At 41.6% G+C, this 16,317-nt stretch overlaps 1 protein-coding gene across 1 annotated transcript in view; it reads left to right on the top strand.

Moving 5' to 3' along the window:
• The first annotated feature begins 209 nt into the window (after window positions 1-209).
• The window catches only part of B3GALT5 (beta-1,3-galactosyltransferase 5), a 59,921-nt gene continuing 43,813 nt past the window's right edge, over window positions 210-16,317 (top strand). The window contains exon 1 of the mRNA XM_075332903.1: window positions 210-352. The gene's annotated coding sequence lies outside the window, so the exon portion shown is untranslated. The remainder of the gene's footprint in view (window positions 353-16,317) is intronic.

Below are 16,317 nucleotides of genomic sequence, written 5' to 3'. Positions count from 1 at the left end.
ATTTCTTTTGGAGGGCACTTGGCACGCTCTTACCCATATTCAGTTTCCTTTTGCAGCCCCCTAACCATTATTACAACCATTTTACAGCCCTAGTGCATCAGTAGGAAGGAGCTGCTAGTCACTGCCAGCCTCTACTTGCTGCCGCCTTGTCATCCTCTGCTCATTTATGAGCCTCTTTCTGCTCCTCGTCACATAGAGGCCGCTCCTTTCTGCATTGTAAATGTTAGTAACAGTGAGACCATACTGCTGTTGTGCAGAGGCGAGCAGTGAAGGATGGGGCCGGCACGGTGCAGGGCGAAGAGGCTGCTGCTTTTACACATCTGACCTAATCCTGCAGCTATCCTATATAAAAGTAGGTCTTTCTGTATTATTTTTTACAGTACAGTATGTGAAAACATTTGTATGTATGTTTGCAATGAGTGTTTATTGCAGAGCATGTGTGCGGTATATATATAAATACATATATTGCACGGATGTTTATATGATGTGCATGCCTGGCCGTGATGCAGTTGCAAACCAGCTCCACGAGCTGCATTATCAGATTTAAATGATTGTTAATGGCTGCACAGTTTCTGATGTTAAAATTGCTGTTTTTGAAACATTTAATTTACCTAATTTTCTGCCGTACCTGTGTAAGGGGGAGCCATGTGATGGGCGACTGGGCTTCGCTCCAGTTCACTAGTCTGAACTTGTGCATGACCATAAAGTAGAAAACCACGGCATACACCATCCAAGATCCAGAAAGTGCTTTTAGTCCATATAGCGTGCAGGTAAAATAGCGGGGAAGAGAGAGCCGGGTGCAGGCCCCCCAAGGACGACGGCCGTTTCGCTCCCCCCCCCCGACGAAACGGCCGTCGTCCTGGGGGGGGCCTGCACACGGCTCTCTCTTCCCCGCTATTTTACCTGCACGCTATATGGACTAAAAGCACTTTCTGGATCTTGGATGGTGTATGGTTTTCTACTTTATGGACTTCTGTTCTGGATATCTCCTCTTCTCGTCCACGTGCACCCATTACCATTTCTTCTAAAAGGAGGACTGAGGCTGTTCTAAGGTCTTCGGTGTAAGGTATTGCACGGTTTAGTGCGGAACCGTTTCTGTTTATTACATGAACTTGTGCATGTGTTCCGCCCTGGCTGGGGGGTGCAACACTTGCTTGAGACTCCAAGGGTAGTCCGCCACCCCACCGTCGGTCACAGCAGCAGGATAACACATCACACTAACAGATTCTTTGCAACATGACAAACACTTTATTGAACCTGCAGTCTTCTGGACAGAGCTGGCCATACTATCCTGTTCTGCTGACGCTGTTCTGTTGGGTACTTTCTTGTCTAGTTCTCGCCCTGGATATTAGCCTTCCAGCAGCTGAGCCAAAACATCTGTTTTTCCCCGTCATGTCCTATTACAACCTCAGATGGTATCCAAGTGGCCCAACGCGAGGGGAGCCGTAGGCTCAGGACACAATTGAGGTTCTCTGATGGACCCTTGTGCAAGGTTTGTCCTTCCACCAGGAACCTCTCTGCAGCGGTGCACACTTTTAGGATCCCGCTCACTTCCCTGCTTTACTGGTCGCAATTCAAATACCGGTGGCCACAGCTTTTGTTGCTTCTCCCAATGTTCTCTTTGAAAGCAGCCCCAATTCATGGCACAGGTGCATGTGCCACACATCTCTGAGCCCCTATTGCAGTGACCAGTTTTAATTATGAGTGGCTTTTTTTGCATTAAACTAGTGGACGGAATAAGAACTGCAGCCGCGGGATTTATTCACTCAGCTATGTTTACAGTTTATTCATTTCTAGTTTTTGTGATTTATTCATGGCTGGTGGATATTCATGTACAGTATTTGGTAAATCTTTTGCTGGGTATTTAGTTTTATATTGTGTATATATATATGGTTTCTTCACTTCTGGTATATATTTATGTATCAGGTTTTTTCACTGCTTTTTATATATTTATGTATCAGGTTAATTCGCTGCTGTTATATACTTATATAAATAGTTTTGTCACTACTGGTATATACTGTGTGTATACATATATATATATATATATATATATATACCAGCAGTGACAAAGCTATATAAGTATATAACAGCAGCAAATTAACTTGATACATAAATATACAGTCATATGAAAAAGTGTGGGCACCCCTATTAATGTTAACCTTTTTTCTTTATAACAATTTGGGTTTGTGCAGCAGCTATTTCAGTTTCATATATCTAATAACTGATGGACTGAGTAATATTTCTGGATTGAAATGAGGTTTATTGTACTAACAGAAAATGTGCAATCCGCATTTAAACAAAATTTGACCAGTGCAAAAGTATGGGCACCCTTATCAATTTCTTGATTTGAACACTCCTAACTACTTTTTACTGACTTACTAAAGCACTAAATTGGTTTTGTAACCTCATTGAGCTTTGACCTTCATAGGCAGGTGTATCCAATCATGAGAAAAGGTATTTAAGATGGCCACTTGCAAGTTGTTCTCCTATTTGAATCTCCTATGAAGAGTGGCATCATGGGCTCCTCAAAACAACTCTCAAATGATCTGAAAACAAAAATTATTCAACATAGATGTTCCGGGGAGGGATACAAAAAGTTGTCTCAGAGATTTAACCTGTCAGTTTCCACTGTGAGGAACATAGTAAGGAAATGGAAGAACACAGGTACAGTTCTTGTTAAGCCCAGAAGTGGCAAGCCAAGAAAAATATCAGAAAGGCAGAGAGGAAGAATGGTGAGAACAGTCAAGGACAATCCACAGACCACCTCCAAAGACCTGCAGCATCATCTTGCTGCAGATGGTGTCACTGTGCATCGGTCAACAATACAGCGCAAGTTGCACAAGGAGAAGCTGTATGGGAGAGTGATGGGAAAGAAGCTGTTTCTGCAAGCACACCACAAACAGAGTCGCCTGAGGTATGCAAAAGCACATTTGGACAAGCCAGTTACATTTTGGAAGAAGGTCCTGTGGACTGATGAAACAAAGATTGAGTTGTTTGGTCATACAAAAAGGCGTTATGCATGGAGGCAAAAAACACGGCATTCCAAGTAAAGCACTTGCTACCCACAGTAAAATTTGGTGGAGGTTCCATCATGCTTTGGGGCTTTGTGGCCAATGCCGGCACCGGGAATCTTGTTAAAGTTGAGGGTCGCATGGATTCAACTCAGTATCAGCAGATTCTTGACAATAATGTGCAAGAATCAGTGACAAAGTTGAAGTTACACAGGGGATGAATATTTCAGAAAGACAATGATCCAAAACACCGCTCCAAATCTACTCAGGCATTCATGCAGAGGAACAATTACAATGTTCTGGAATGGCCATCCCAGTCCCCAGACCTGAATATCATTGAAAATCTGTGGGATGATGTGAAGCGGCTGTCCATGCTCGGCGACCATCAAACTTAACTGAACTGCAATTGTTTTGTAAACAGGAATGGTCAAATCTACCTTCATCCAGGATCCAGGAGCTCATTAAAAGCTACAGGAAGCGACTAGAGGCTGTTATTTTTGCAAAAGGAGGATCTACAAAATATTAATGTCACTTTTATGTTGAGGTGCCCATACTTTTGCACCGGTGAAATTTTGTTTAAATGTGGATTGCACATTTTCTGTTAGTACAATAAACCTCATTTCAATCCAGAAATATTACTGAGTCCATCAGTTATTAGATATATGACACTGAAATAGCTGCTGCAAAAACCCAAATTGTTATAAAGAAAAAAGGTTAACATTAATAGGGGTGCCCAAACTTTTTCATATGACTGTATAACAGCAGTGAAAAAACCTAATATATATTCATAGTTTTTAAGATTGAAGGAAGACTTAAGTACATCGAGTTCAACCTCTAACCCAACATGTTGATCCAGAGGACGGCAAAGACCCCATAGGGCAGACAGTAAGCTCCATATTAGTGGAAAAATGTCATCACAACTCCACATACGGCAATCAGACTAGTTCCCTGGCTCAATGTCCAATCACAGAATCTAGTACCCATAACCTGTGATATTGTATTTTACAGAAAGACATCCAAGCTCTCCTTAAATTTTAGTAGTGAATTAAGCATTACATCATGTGGCAGAGAGTTCCATATCGTCACTGCTCTTACAGTAAAGAATCTATAGTCTCACTGCTCGTACAGTAAATAATCCATAGTCTCACTGCTCGTACAGTAAAGAATCTATAGTCTCACTGCTCGTACAGTAAATAATCCATAGTCTCACTGCTTGAACAGTGGAAAAATCCATAGTTTCACTGCTCGTACAGTAAAGAATCCATAGTCTCACTGCTCGTACAGTAAATAATCCATAGTCTCACTGCTCATACAGTAAAAATTCTATAATCTCACTGCTCGTACAGTAAAGAATCCATAGTCTCACTGCTCCTACAGTAAAGAATCTATAGTCTCACTGCTCGTACAGTAAATAATCCATAGTCTCACTGCTCATACAGTAAAAAATCTATAGTCTCACTGCTCGTACAGTAAAGAATCCATAGTCTCACTGCTTGAACAGTGAAAAATCCATAGTCTCACTGCTCATACAGTAAAAAATCTATAGTCTCACTGCTCGTACAGTAAAGAATCCATAGTCTCACTGCTCGTACAGTAAAGAATCTATAGTCTCACTGCTTGTACAGTAAAGAATCTATAGTCTCACTGCTCGTGCAGTAAAGAATCTATAGTCTCACTGCTCGTACAGTAAAGAATCTATAGTCTCACTGCTCATACAGTAAAGAATCTATAGTCTCACTGCTCATACAGTAAATAATCCATAGTCTCTCTGCTTGAACAGTGAAAAATCCATAGTCTCACTGCTCATACAGTAAAGAAACCATAGTCTCACTGCTCATACAGTAAATAATCCATAGTCTCACTGCTTGTACAGTGAAGAATCCATAGTCTCACTGCTCATACAGTAAAGAATCCATACTCTCACTGCTCTTACAGTAAAGAATCTGAGTATGTGACTATGATTAATTCTTCTTTCCTCTAGACGTAGAGGTTGCTTCCTTGTCCTAGTCGCAGGCCTAGATGTGAAAAGATCATTAGAAAGATCTGGGTACTTTCCCTTCATGTATTTGTACATTGTAATAATCGCCCCCCCAAGCCTTCATTTTTCCAAAATGAATAACCCCAAGTTTACTAACCTCTCTTGGTATTGCAGTTCACCCATTCCTTTAACCCCATCATGGCCAAGTACGTACTGGTATGTGTCTTGGCCGTGTCTAGCCCGTTATTGCGGTCTCAAGCGGCAAGCCCGCAGTCATTCCCACACAAGTCTGTTGAACAGATTGACAGACATATATCGCCCGATATATCGTAGCGTGTAACAGGGCCTTAACAGGTACGGAAGATCGGAGATCTACCCGCACCTGTTAACCCCATAGATTGTGCTGTCAAACTCTGAGGTGCTCTGGCGGGGATCACGTCATTCCCCACTGCTAACGGCGTCCCTGTGATGGGTTGGCATGGCAGTGTGTAGTTAGATGACAACTCCTGTCGCTGCCATGATGTGTTTCCTATGAATGCCGGCACTTACAGGAGACCAGCATTTCTGCTGAAGCATCGCTCAGATCAGGAGAAGCAATTGGACTGTGCAGGCATAAAGTCCCTTAAAGAGACTAATAAAATATATAAAAAATGTAACAAAAAAGTTTTATGAGATAGTAAAAAAATAAAAAAATAAAAGCTTAAATCACCCCCATTGAAAATAAAACAATATTAAAATAAAAAACACATACAGTGCCTACAAGTAGTATTCAACCCCCTGCAGATTTAGCAGGTTTGATAAGATGCAAATAAGTTAGAGCCTGCAAACTTCAAACAAGAGCAGGATTTATTAACAGATGCATAAATCTTACAAACCAACAAGTTATGTTGCTCAGTTAAATTTTAATAAATTTTCAACATAAAAGTGTGGGTCAATTATTATTCAACCTCTAGGTTTAATATTTTGTGGAATAACCCTTGTTTGCAATTACAGCTAATAATCATCTTTTATAAGACCTGATCAGGCCGGCACAGGTCTCTGGAGTTATCTTGGCCCACTCCTCCATGCAGATCTTCTCCAAGTTATCTAGGTTCTTTGGGTGTCTCATGTGGACTTTAATCTTGAGCTTCTTCCACAAGTTTTCAATTGGGTTAAGGTCAGGAGACTGACTAGGCCACTGCAATACCTTGATTTTTTCCCTCTTGAACCAGGCCTTGGTTTTCTTGGCTGTGTGCTTTGGGTCATTGTCTTGTTGGAAGATGAAATGACGACCCATCTTAAGATCCTTGATGGAGGAGCGGAGGTTCTTGGCCAAAATCTCCAGGTAGGCCGTGCTATCCATCTTCCCATGGATGCGGACCAGATGGCCAGGCCCCTTGGCTGAGAAACAGCCCCACAGCATGATGCTGCCACCACCATGCTTGACTGTAGGGATGGTATTCTTGGGGTCGTATGCAGTGCCATCCAGTCTCCAAACGTCACGTGTGTGGTTGGCACCAAAGATCTCGATCTTGGTCTCATCAGACAAGAGAACCTTGAACCATTCTGTCTCAGAGTCCTCCAAGTGATCATGAGCAAACTGTAGACGAGCCTTGACATGACGCTTTGAAAGTAAAAGGTACCTTATGGGCTCGTCTGGAACAGAGACCATTGCGGTGGAGTACGTTACTTATGGTATTGACTGAAACCAATGTCCCCACTGCCATGAAATCTTCCCGGAGCTCCTTCCTTGTTGCCCTTGGGTTAGCCTTGACTCTTCGGACAAGCCTGGCCTCGGCACGGGTGGAAACTTTCAAAGGCTGTCCAGGCCGTGGAAGGCTAACAGTAGTTCCATAAGCCTTCCACTTCCGGATGATGCTCCCAACAGTGGAGACAGGTAGGCCCAACTGCTTGGAAAGGGTTTTGTACCCCTTGCCAGCCTTGTGACCCTCCACGATCTTGTCTCTGATGACCTTGGAATGCTCCTTTGTCTTTCCCATGTTGACCAAGTATGAGTGCTGTTCACAAGTTTGGGGAGGGTCTTAATTAGTCAGAAAAGGCTGGAAAAAGAGATAATTAATCCAAACATGTGAAGCTCATTGTTCTTTGTGCCTGAAATACTTCTTAATACTTTAGGGGAACCAAATAGAATTCTGGTGGATTGAGGGGGTTGAATAATAAATGACCCTCTGAATAAACTTTTCACAATTTAAAAAAAAAAAAAAAAAAAAAGAAATAACATTCTTTTTTGCTGCATTTCACACTTCCAGGCTGATCTACAGTCCAAATGTCACAATGCCAAGTTAATTCCGAATGTGTAAACCTGCTAAATCTGCAGGGGGTTGAATACTACTTGTAGGCACTGTATTTGGTATCGCGAAAAAGATGCCCGATCTATCAAATATGTAATCAATAAATTTAATTGGTACACTGCATGGCGAGAATAAAATCAAAACACCAAAATTACGTTTTTTTTGTTACTACAACATTGAATTAAAATGCAATAACAGGCGATCAAAACTCTGCATCCACCCAAACATGGTAGAATTGAAAACGTAACCTCAAGCCGCAAAAAATAAGTCATCACTGAGCCCCAGATCCCGAAAAATGAGAACGCTAGGGGTCTCCGAAAATGGCAAGAAAAGCGCAATTCTTTTTTTTTTTTTTTTTTTACAACTTTTTGAATTTTTTTGCCACCACTTAGATAAAAGTAAAACTATACATGTTTGGTGTCTACAAACTCGTACCGACCTGGAGAATCACAAAGCCAGGTCAGTGTTTCAAAATAGTGACCATGGTAAATAAAAAAAAAATAAAAAAAAGAAAAAACATTCGTGCAATTGCAATTTGTTTTTGCAATTTCACTGCATTTGGAATTTTGTTTCCCATTTTCCAGTACAATATGGGGCAGAATAAATGGTGTACTTCAAAAGTACAATGGTGTCGTTCAAAAGTACAACTTGTCCCGCAAAAAACAAGCCCTCATATGGCTATATAGATGGAAAAGTAAAAAAGTTATGGCTCTTGGAAGAAGGAGAGGATAAAATGGAAATGTGGTTTATTTACTTCTAGTATATATTTGTGTGCTCATTTTATTCACTGCTGGTATATGCAGTGCCTTGCCAAAGTATTCAGCCCCCTTGAATTTTTCAACCTTTTCCCACATTTCAGGCTTCAAACATAAAGATAAAAAAGTTAATTTTATGATGAAGAATCAACAACAAGTGGACACAATTGTGAAGTTGAACGAAATTTATTGCTTATTTTAAACCTTTTAAAAAATAATAAACTGAAAATTGTGGCGTGCAATATTATTCATCCCCTTTAGGTTAATACTTTGTAGCGCCCCCTTTTGTTGCGATTACAGCTGCAGTCGCTTGGGGTATGTGTCTATCAGTTTTGCACATGGAGAGACTGAAATTCTCGCTCATTCTTCCTCTGTAAACAGCTGGAGCTGAGTGAGGTTGGATGGAGGTGTTTGTGAACAGCAGTTTTCAGCTCTTTCCACAGATTCTCAATTGGGTTCAGGTCTGGACTGTGACTTGGCCATTCTAACACCTGGATACGTTTATTTGTGAAACATTCCATTGTAGATTTTGCTTTTTGTTTTGGATCATTGTCTTGTTGAAAGACAAATCTCCGCCCCAGTCTCAGGTCTTTTGCAGAGTCCAACAAGTTTTCTTCAAGAATGGTCCTGTATTTGGCTCCATCCATCTTCCCATCAATTTTAACCATCTTTCCTGTCCCTGCTGAAGAAAAGCAGGCCCAAACCATGATGCTGCCACCACCATGTTTGACAGTGGGGATGGTGTGTTCAGGGTGATGAGCTGTGTTGCTTTTGTGCCAAACATATAGTTTGGTATTGTGCCCAAATAGTTTGATTTTGGTGTCATCTGACCAGAGCACCTTCTTCCACATGTTTGGTGTCTTCCAGGTGGCTTGTGGCAAACTTTAAAAACAGTTTTTATGGATATCTTTGAGAAATGGCTTTCTTCTTGCCACTCTTCCATAAAGGCCAGATTTGTGCAGTGTATGACTGATTGTTGTCCTATGGACAGACTCTCCCACCTCAGCTGTAGATCTCTGCAGATCATCCAGAGTGATCATGGGCCTCTTGGCTGCATCTCTGATCAGTCGTCTCCTTGTTTGAGATGATAGTTTGGATGGACGGCCGGGTCTTGGTAGACTTGCTGTGGTATGATCCTCCTTCCAGTTCAATATGATCGCTTGCACAGGGCTTCTTGGGATGTTTAAAGTTTTGGAAATCATTTTGCAACCAAATCCGGCTTTAAACTTCTCCACAACAGTATCACGGACCTGCCTGTTGTGTTCCTTGGTCTTCATGATGCTCTCTGTGCTTTATACAGAACACTGAGACTATCACAGAGCAGGGGCATTTATACGGAGACTTGATTACACACAGGGGATTATATTTATCATCATCAGTCATTTAGGACAACATTGGATCATTCAGAGATCCTCAATCAACTTCTGGAGTGAGTTTGCTGCACTGAAAGTAAAGGGGATGAATAATATTGCACGCCCCAATTTTCAGTTATTTATTTTTTAAAAAAGTGTAAAATAAGCAATAAATATCGTTCAACCTCACAATTGTGTCCACTTGTTGATTCTTCACCAGAACATTAACATTTTTATCTTTATGTTTCAAGGCTGAAATGTGGGAAAAGGTTGAAAAATTCAAGGGGGCCGAATACTTTCGCAAGGCACTGTATCTGTGTGTGCGGCTCATTCACTGTGTAGACTTGGTGTGCACACATACTTACTATCACGATCCATTCCCACTGGGGGCTCCTTGCTCTTGGTGTTAGTGGGGGTGTCAGCAGCGAGACCCCCCAACAATGACACATCAATCATTTTTATTGTTTTAAAGAAAAGTTTGGACAAGTCTTCGTTCTTCCAATAACAAATTTTTGCTCCACAATGCTCGTAACTAAATATCGGCTGATTTATTGCTGACTGTAAGCAAATCTGAAGACATACAGACTCACAGAGACTTATACAGTAAGGATTCCCCGGCCAAAGAAATGTCCTGTGCAAACAGCTTTATGGATGATATAAACAGCGACTCTCATTGTTTTGTATCAGGCAGACACTTGCTTCATATACAAGATGCCTGAGAATCCAGAGAGGTGCCGGCTGCACATGGATTAATGAACTATTTATACAAGCCTACGCACTCTTTTATATGGATTTTTCTGGATTTTTGCCCCCTAACCAGAGGACCATTCTCCTTCTCCGAACCAATTCCACCAGTTGCATATTGACCCCTTTATGCCCCATGCACATGTGTTGTAGTTTAAGAAAATATTGATGCAATTATATTTTGCCTATTTTTTTATTTTTGTTAAAATGTTTCACATTCTTTTCCTATTTTTCACTTCGATTTTTTGTGTCACTATTTTATTACCATAGCAATAAGTTTAGCCCCAGCCTTAATACTTAGTTCTTACCCTAGCCTTAGCCCTTATCTCTAACCCAAGCCTTAACCTTTAGTTTTAACCCTTAGTTCTAACCCTAGCCTAACCCTTAGTTCTAACCCTAGCCTTAACCCTTAGTTCTAACCCTAGCCTTAACCCTTAGTTCTAACCCTAGCCTTAATTCTTAGTTCTAACACTAAACTTAATCCTTAATTCTAACCCTAGCCTTAACCTTAGTTCTAACCCTAGACTTAACCCTTAGTTCTAACCCTAGCCTTAATTCTTAGTTCTAACACTAAACTTAATCCTTAATTCTAACCCTAGCCTTAACCTTAGTTCTAACCCTAGCCTTAACCTTAGTTCTAACCCTAGACTTAACCCTTAGTTCTAACCCTAGCCTTAACCCTTAGTTCGAACACTAGCCTTAACCCTTAGTTCTAATACTAGCCTTAACCCTTAGTTCTAACCCTAGCCTTAACCCTTAGTTCTAACACTAGACTTAACCCTTAGTTCTAACCCTAGCCTTAACCCTTAGTTCTAATACTAGCCTTAACCCTTAGTTCTAACCCTAGCCTTAACCCTTAGTTCTAACACTAGACTTAACCCTTAGTTCTAACCCTAGCCTTAACCCTTAGTTCTAATACTAGCCTTAACCCTTAGTTCTAACCCTAGCCTGACCTCTTAGTTCTAACACTAGACTTAATCCTTAATTCTAACCCTAGCCTTAACCCTTAGTTCTAACACTAGATGTAATCCTTAATTCTAACCTTAGTCTGACCCCTTAGTTCTAACCGTAGCCTTAACCCTTAGTTCTAACCCTAGCCTTAACCTTAGTTCTAACCCTAGACTTAACCCTTAGTTCTAACCCTAGCCTTAACCCTTAGTTCTAACCCTAGCCTTAATTCTTAGTTCTAACACTAAACTTAATCCTTAATTCTAACCCTAGCCTTAACCTTAGTTCTAACCCTAGCCTTAACCTTAGTTCTAACCCTAGACTTAACCCTTAGTTCTAACCCTAGCCTTAACCCTTAGTTCGAACACTAGCCTTAACCCTTAGTTCTAATACTAGCCTTAACCCTTAGTTCTAACCCTAGCCTTAACCCTTAGTTCTAACACTAGACTTAACCCTTAGTTCTAACCCTAGCCTTAACCCTTAGTTCTAATACTAGCCTTAACCCTTAGTTCTAACCCTAGCCTGACCTCTTAGTTCTAACACTAGACTTAATCCTTAATTCTAACCCTAGCCTTAACCCTTAGTTCTAACACTAGATGTAATCCTTAATTCTAACCTTAGTCTGACCCCTTAGTTCTAACCGTAGCCTTAACCCTTAGTTCTAACCCTAGCCTTAACCCTTAGTTCTAACCCTAGCCTGACCGCTTAGTTTTAACACTAGCCTGACCCCTTCGTTCTAACACTAGCCTTAACCCTTAGTTCTAACCCTAGCCCTAAAACCAGTAGAAAAGTGTATAAAAAAACTAAATTGTATTTTAATGTTAGTGTAGGGACATTTTCCTAAATTTCTGACCTTTCTCCCAGCAGGTCTCTATCTCTTCTTTCATAAAGTTACAAGCGAGAGTTGTGGGAGAGGAAAGTGCAATACACATGCAGAGTACGTGATTCAATATTGTCTTCCTCAGCTTCTGTCATCCTGTTTACTGCCTATGCAGAGTGCAGCAGCCAAAATTATTTTTTTTCATGGGATTCTGCTCTCACACAGGCAGTAATTGAGATAACAAAACTTATTGTGCTATACTGGGAGGTTTCTTAGGTTTGTCATCTTGCTTGCTGCCTATGCAGAGAGCCCAGGGAATGATCTATCTCAGCACCTACACTCTGCATAGGAATTGGTGGTAGGAACATGGTAAAACAAAACATCTTTAAGTTTGTTTGATTTAATACTGTCTTTCTCAGCCTCTGTCATCCTGTTTGCTGCCTGTGCAGAGCGCAGCAGCCCAGATAAGTTTTTTTCATCGGCTTCTGCTCTGTACACAAGCAGTGGCTGAGAAAACAAAACTTACTTTGTTATACTGGTAAGTTTGTTAGGTTTTTCATCTTGCTTGCTGCCTATGCAGAGGGCACAGGCAATGACAATCCCATCTCAACATCTGCACTCTGCATTATGATTCGTGGCAGAAATACGATAAAACAAAGCAGCTTTACTGGCTCAGCTTGCCATTCAAACAGTCAGTCCAAGCAGAAACAGTAGTGCGAGAATGAATTTTGACAACTCCGCAAAGGCAAACTACCCCGATGTCACGCTAGGTATGGGGAAATACCAAGCAAATGGCAAAAAGGGAGGGAATGGAAGAGGGAACACCTGTGTCTAGGGAAGGGGGAGATGGTGACTCCTGACCAAACCTTACACTGGCCCCTGGCTCCCCTGACCACCCTAAATGGGATCCACACGTATGCGTGAAGCAAGATACCCGGCCCTGGCTGACCTTGAGCTGGGCCCTAGGTAAGGAATGGATGGCAGGAGCGCTTATTCAACCCCACTAACTTCTAAAGAATACTCAGGCAACACAACAGGGGAAAATAAAGAGAAACTTATCAACCAAGATGACACAGGGAGAGGTACAGCAACAAACAACAATTTTTCTTCAGATGACTACAAGCTGACTGCTTGCACTCAAGCCCATATAGAAATTTAATTCTATCACCAGCAAACACCAAGGGGAAATGCGGGTATTTAAAGACACAAGGTGTAGTGATGAGGATAATAACAGCTGAGAGATGAGGATATCTGTAGGGTCCTAAAAGGAAAAGGATTAACTGCGAACAGAGAAGATACACAGGCTTCGATTTACATCACAGAAGGAAGAATAGAATGTCAGGAGCAGTTTGTGCAGCCAAACGCAACGACCTTCTGCAGCCGAACACCACAGGACTGTCTGTAAACCTTGACACACCCGGGTCACCCGGTTATCCCCCATATTAGGCTACTGTGCCGATGTCCTGATTTTCCACTGTTTTTAATGGTAGCTTTTATAAAGATTAGATTATTTGGGAACATTTTATCCTTTATTTGTGTTGTAAATGCTAGTTATTGTGTGAAGCAGTCTTTGGGGAAAGGATATAGCGATTTATTTAACAGTAATTGGATAATAATGACTAACCGCTGCTTTATCGCTGACCATTAGCAAACCTGATGATATACACAATGAAAGAAGCAATGAAATCACACAGAAGCTTGTTTCCCAGGTGGATATCCAAGGTCAAACATTCCGACATACATGAGGATTACAAGCAAGGCATCCAAGGGAGATAAATAGGGGCCAATGTTATGTTTAAGCCTACATATCTCGAGAAAATTACTTCACGGCCAGTGTGGTGAACCAACCAGGCATGACACCTACGGCTGCCAGACCACATCAAGCTTGGCAGTCAGGATACTAGTGAGTTTATCATTAGTCAACCTAGTTTATGTTTAACTATTTCCAAAGAGCTGTACTGTACTGGGTTCTGGCAATGGCCGGAAAAAACCCCAAAACATTTCTCAGTGCTACTGGAGGTACAGCTATTCCCAGGTTATGAACTAGAAACATTCTGTATGTCTGTTCGTGGCCGAAATGTGGAAGTAAGTTAAAACAGGGAGGAAAAAAACCAAACTTCTAGTCACCTTATTGCCCCATTTCTCGCCGACCACCATCCGATCCTCTTCTTTCCACCGCTGAATGCTTCATCTTTAGCCTCTCCAGTATAGACCAAGTCTTGGAAGTTTGGAAATGGTGGAAGGATGAGAACCAGACGGTAAGAAGCACCTGACCAGAAAGGTGAGTATTAATTTTTTTTAACCAAAACTCAGCTCTTCGGCTACCCTGTTGCTCGCCATCTGGTCCTCTTCTTTCCATTGTTGAGGAAGTTTGGAAATGGTGGAAAGAAGAGGACATCAGACAGTGAGAAGCGGGTGACCAGAAAAGTGAGTATTAGTGTTTGTTAACCAATAATCACCTCTTTGGCAGCCTCGCTGCTCGCCATCTGACCCTCTTTTTTCCATCATTGAGGAAGTTTGGAAATGGTGGAAAGAAGATAGACCAGACGGTGAGAAGCGGGTGACCAGAAGGGTGAGTTTTAGGGGTTTTTTTAACCAATACTCACCTCTTTGGCAGCCTCGCTGCTTGCCGTCTGGTCCTCTTCTTTCCGTCTTCAAGGAAATTTGGAAATGGTGTAAAGAAGACCAGACGGTGAGACGTGGGTGACCAGAAAGGTATTCCTTTTTTTTTTTAACCAATACTCACCTTTTCATCCGCCCGCTGCTTACAGTCTGGTCCTCTTCTTTCCGTCATCGAGGAAGTTTGGAAATAGTGGAAAGAAGCTGACCATAGGGTGATAAGCGGGTGACCAGAATGGTGAGTTTTAGTTTTTTTAACCAATACTCACCTCTTTGGCCGCACCACTGCTTGCCATCTGGTCCTCTTCTTTCTGTCGTCGAGGAAGTTTGGAAATAGTGGAAAAAAGTGGACCCGACGGTGACAAGTGGGTGACCAGAAAGGTGAGTATTAGTTTTTTTAAGCAATGCTCACCTCTTCGGCCACCCCGCTGTTCGCCATCTGGTCCTCTTCCTTCCAGTGTCGAGAAAATTTGGAAATACTGGAAAAAAGTGGACCAGATGGTGAGAAGCAGGTGACCAGAAAGGTATTAGTTTTTCTTCAGCAGCCCCGCTGCTCGCCATTTAGTCCTATTCTTTCCTTCGTCAAGCACGGCACATCCCCGTCCTCCTCCCCTATGTCCAGGATTTCTGACCACATTCAGGCCTGAGTTCACTGTGTGTCGTAAGGTTGCAATAATGATATGACTTTAAGATGTGCCGTGAACGAATGAGGCCAGAAGTCCTGGCATATAGTGAAGTAGCTGGAAATACGGCGTGCTTGTTGGCAGACAGAAGAGGACCGGATGGCTACTGAAGAAGTTAGCAGTGAGTATTATGTTTTTGTATTTTAAACATCCAATGTTTGTGACCAGTGATGGTTGTAAATTAGATGATCATAAATCGGGGATTGCCTGTTTTTGGAATTTGAGTATTTAGCACTTGTTTGTCATTTTTGGTGATAAAAACTCCCATAACTGACAAGGATGTTTGGATATTCCCACTATACATTGTCCCCTTACAGCTACATTTTGGAAAACATATTGGTGATGAGATTTGAAACATGTACAACCATCTAGTGTGAACCAGATATCATCTGAGAAGGACCTTCAAACACTTCAACCAAGGACTTGCCAATAGACATTTTGGTTGTCTGTATCCAATCTGCGTTTTCTAGTAGTCTACTTGTGTCTGCTTCCCATTTATCTGCAGTTTGCCAAGCTTGAGAGAAATAAATGTAAAAAGATGACATTATTCCTTTTGTTGGATGACCTAGTGCCTAGAGATTCCAATGAAGTTCTTGTTGTAAAGTCCATTTTATCAGCCTTCAAACGTCTAAACAAGTGCACCATTTCCTAATTGCAAAAGTTTTAACAATTCGGTAATTTATAGAAGGTGCCAAAAAAAATCTGTAACTTTCCAATTCTCAAAATTAATCCACCAGGAAAACTACAAGTCAAGATGAAAGTCTGAGTTCTGGAATCTGGGTGTAGTCAACGAGGGGTTGTCGAGGAATAAAAAAATGTATGACCTATCATATAAATTTCAAAGTGAATGGAAACCGTGGTCATTAAAAATTCAAGGAAAAGTGGTGTTCCGGTATCAGGTGAGGGGGTTCCGGTTGTGAGACCTCCACTAATCGCATATACTTATGGGGAGGTAGGTCATCAATATTCCTGGAAACCACTCTAAAACAAGCTTATTCCACAATGATAGAGAGTGGACAGTCAGAGAAAGGGTGGCCTTTTCTTGGGAGAGGACCAAAGATGGTGATGAAGTGGAAACTTTGTGGAATGCCATGAGTGAGCTCTTGACCCAATGAG

Source organism: Anomaloglossus baeobatrachus, chromosome 2 (genome assembly GCF_048569485.1).
Source record: "Anomaloglossus baeobatrachus isolate aAnoBae1 chromosome 2, aAnoBae1.hap1, whole genome shotgun sequence".
NCBI lineage: Eukaryota > Metazoa > Chordata > Amphibia > Anura > Aromobatidae > Anomaloglossus > Anomaloglossus baeobatrachus.
This window is presented reverse-complemented; position numbering and strand designations above follow the sequence as displayed.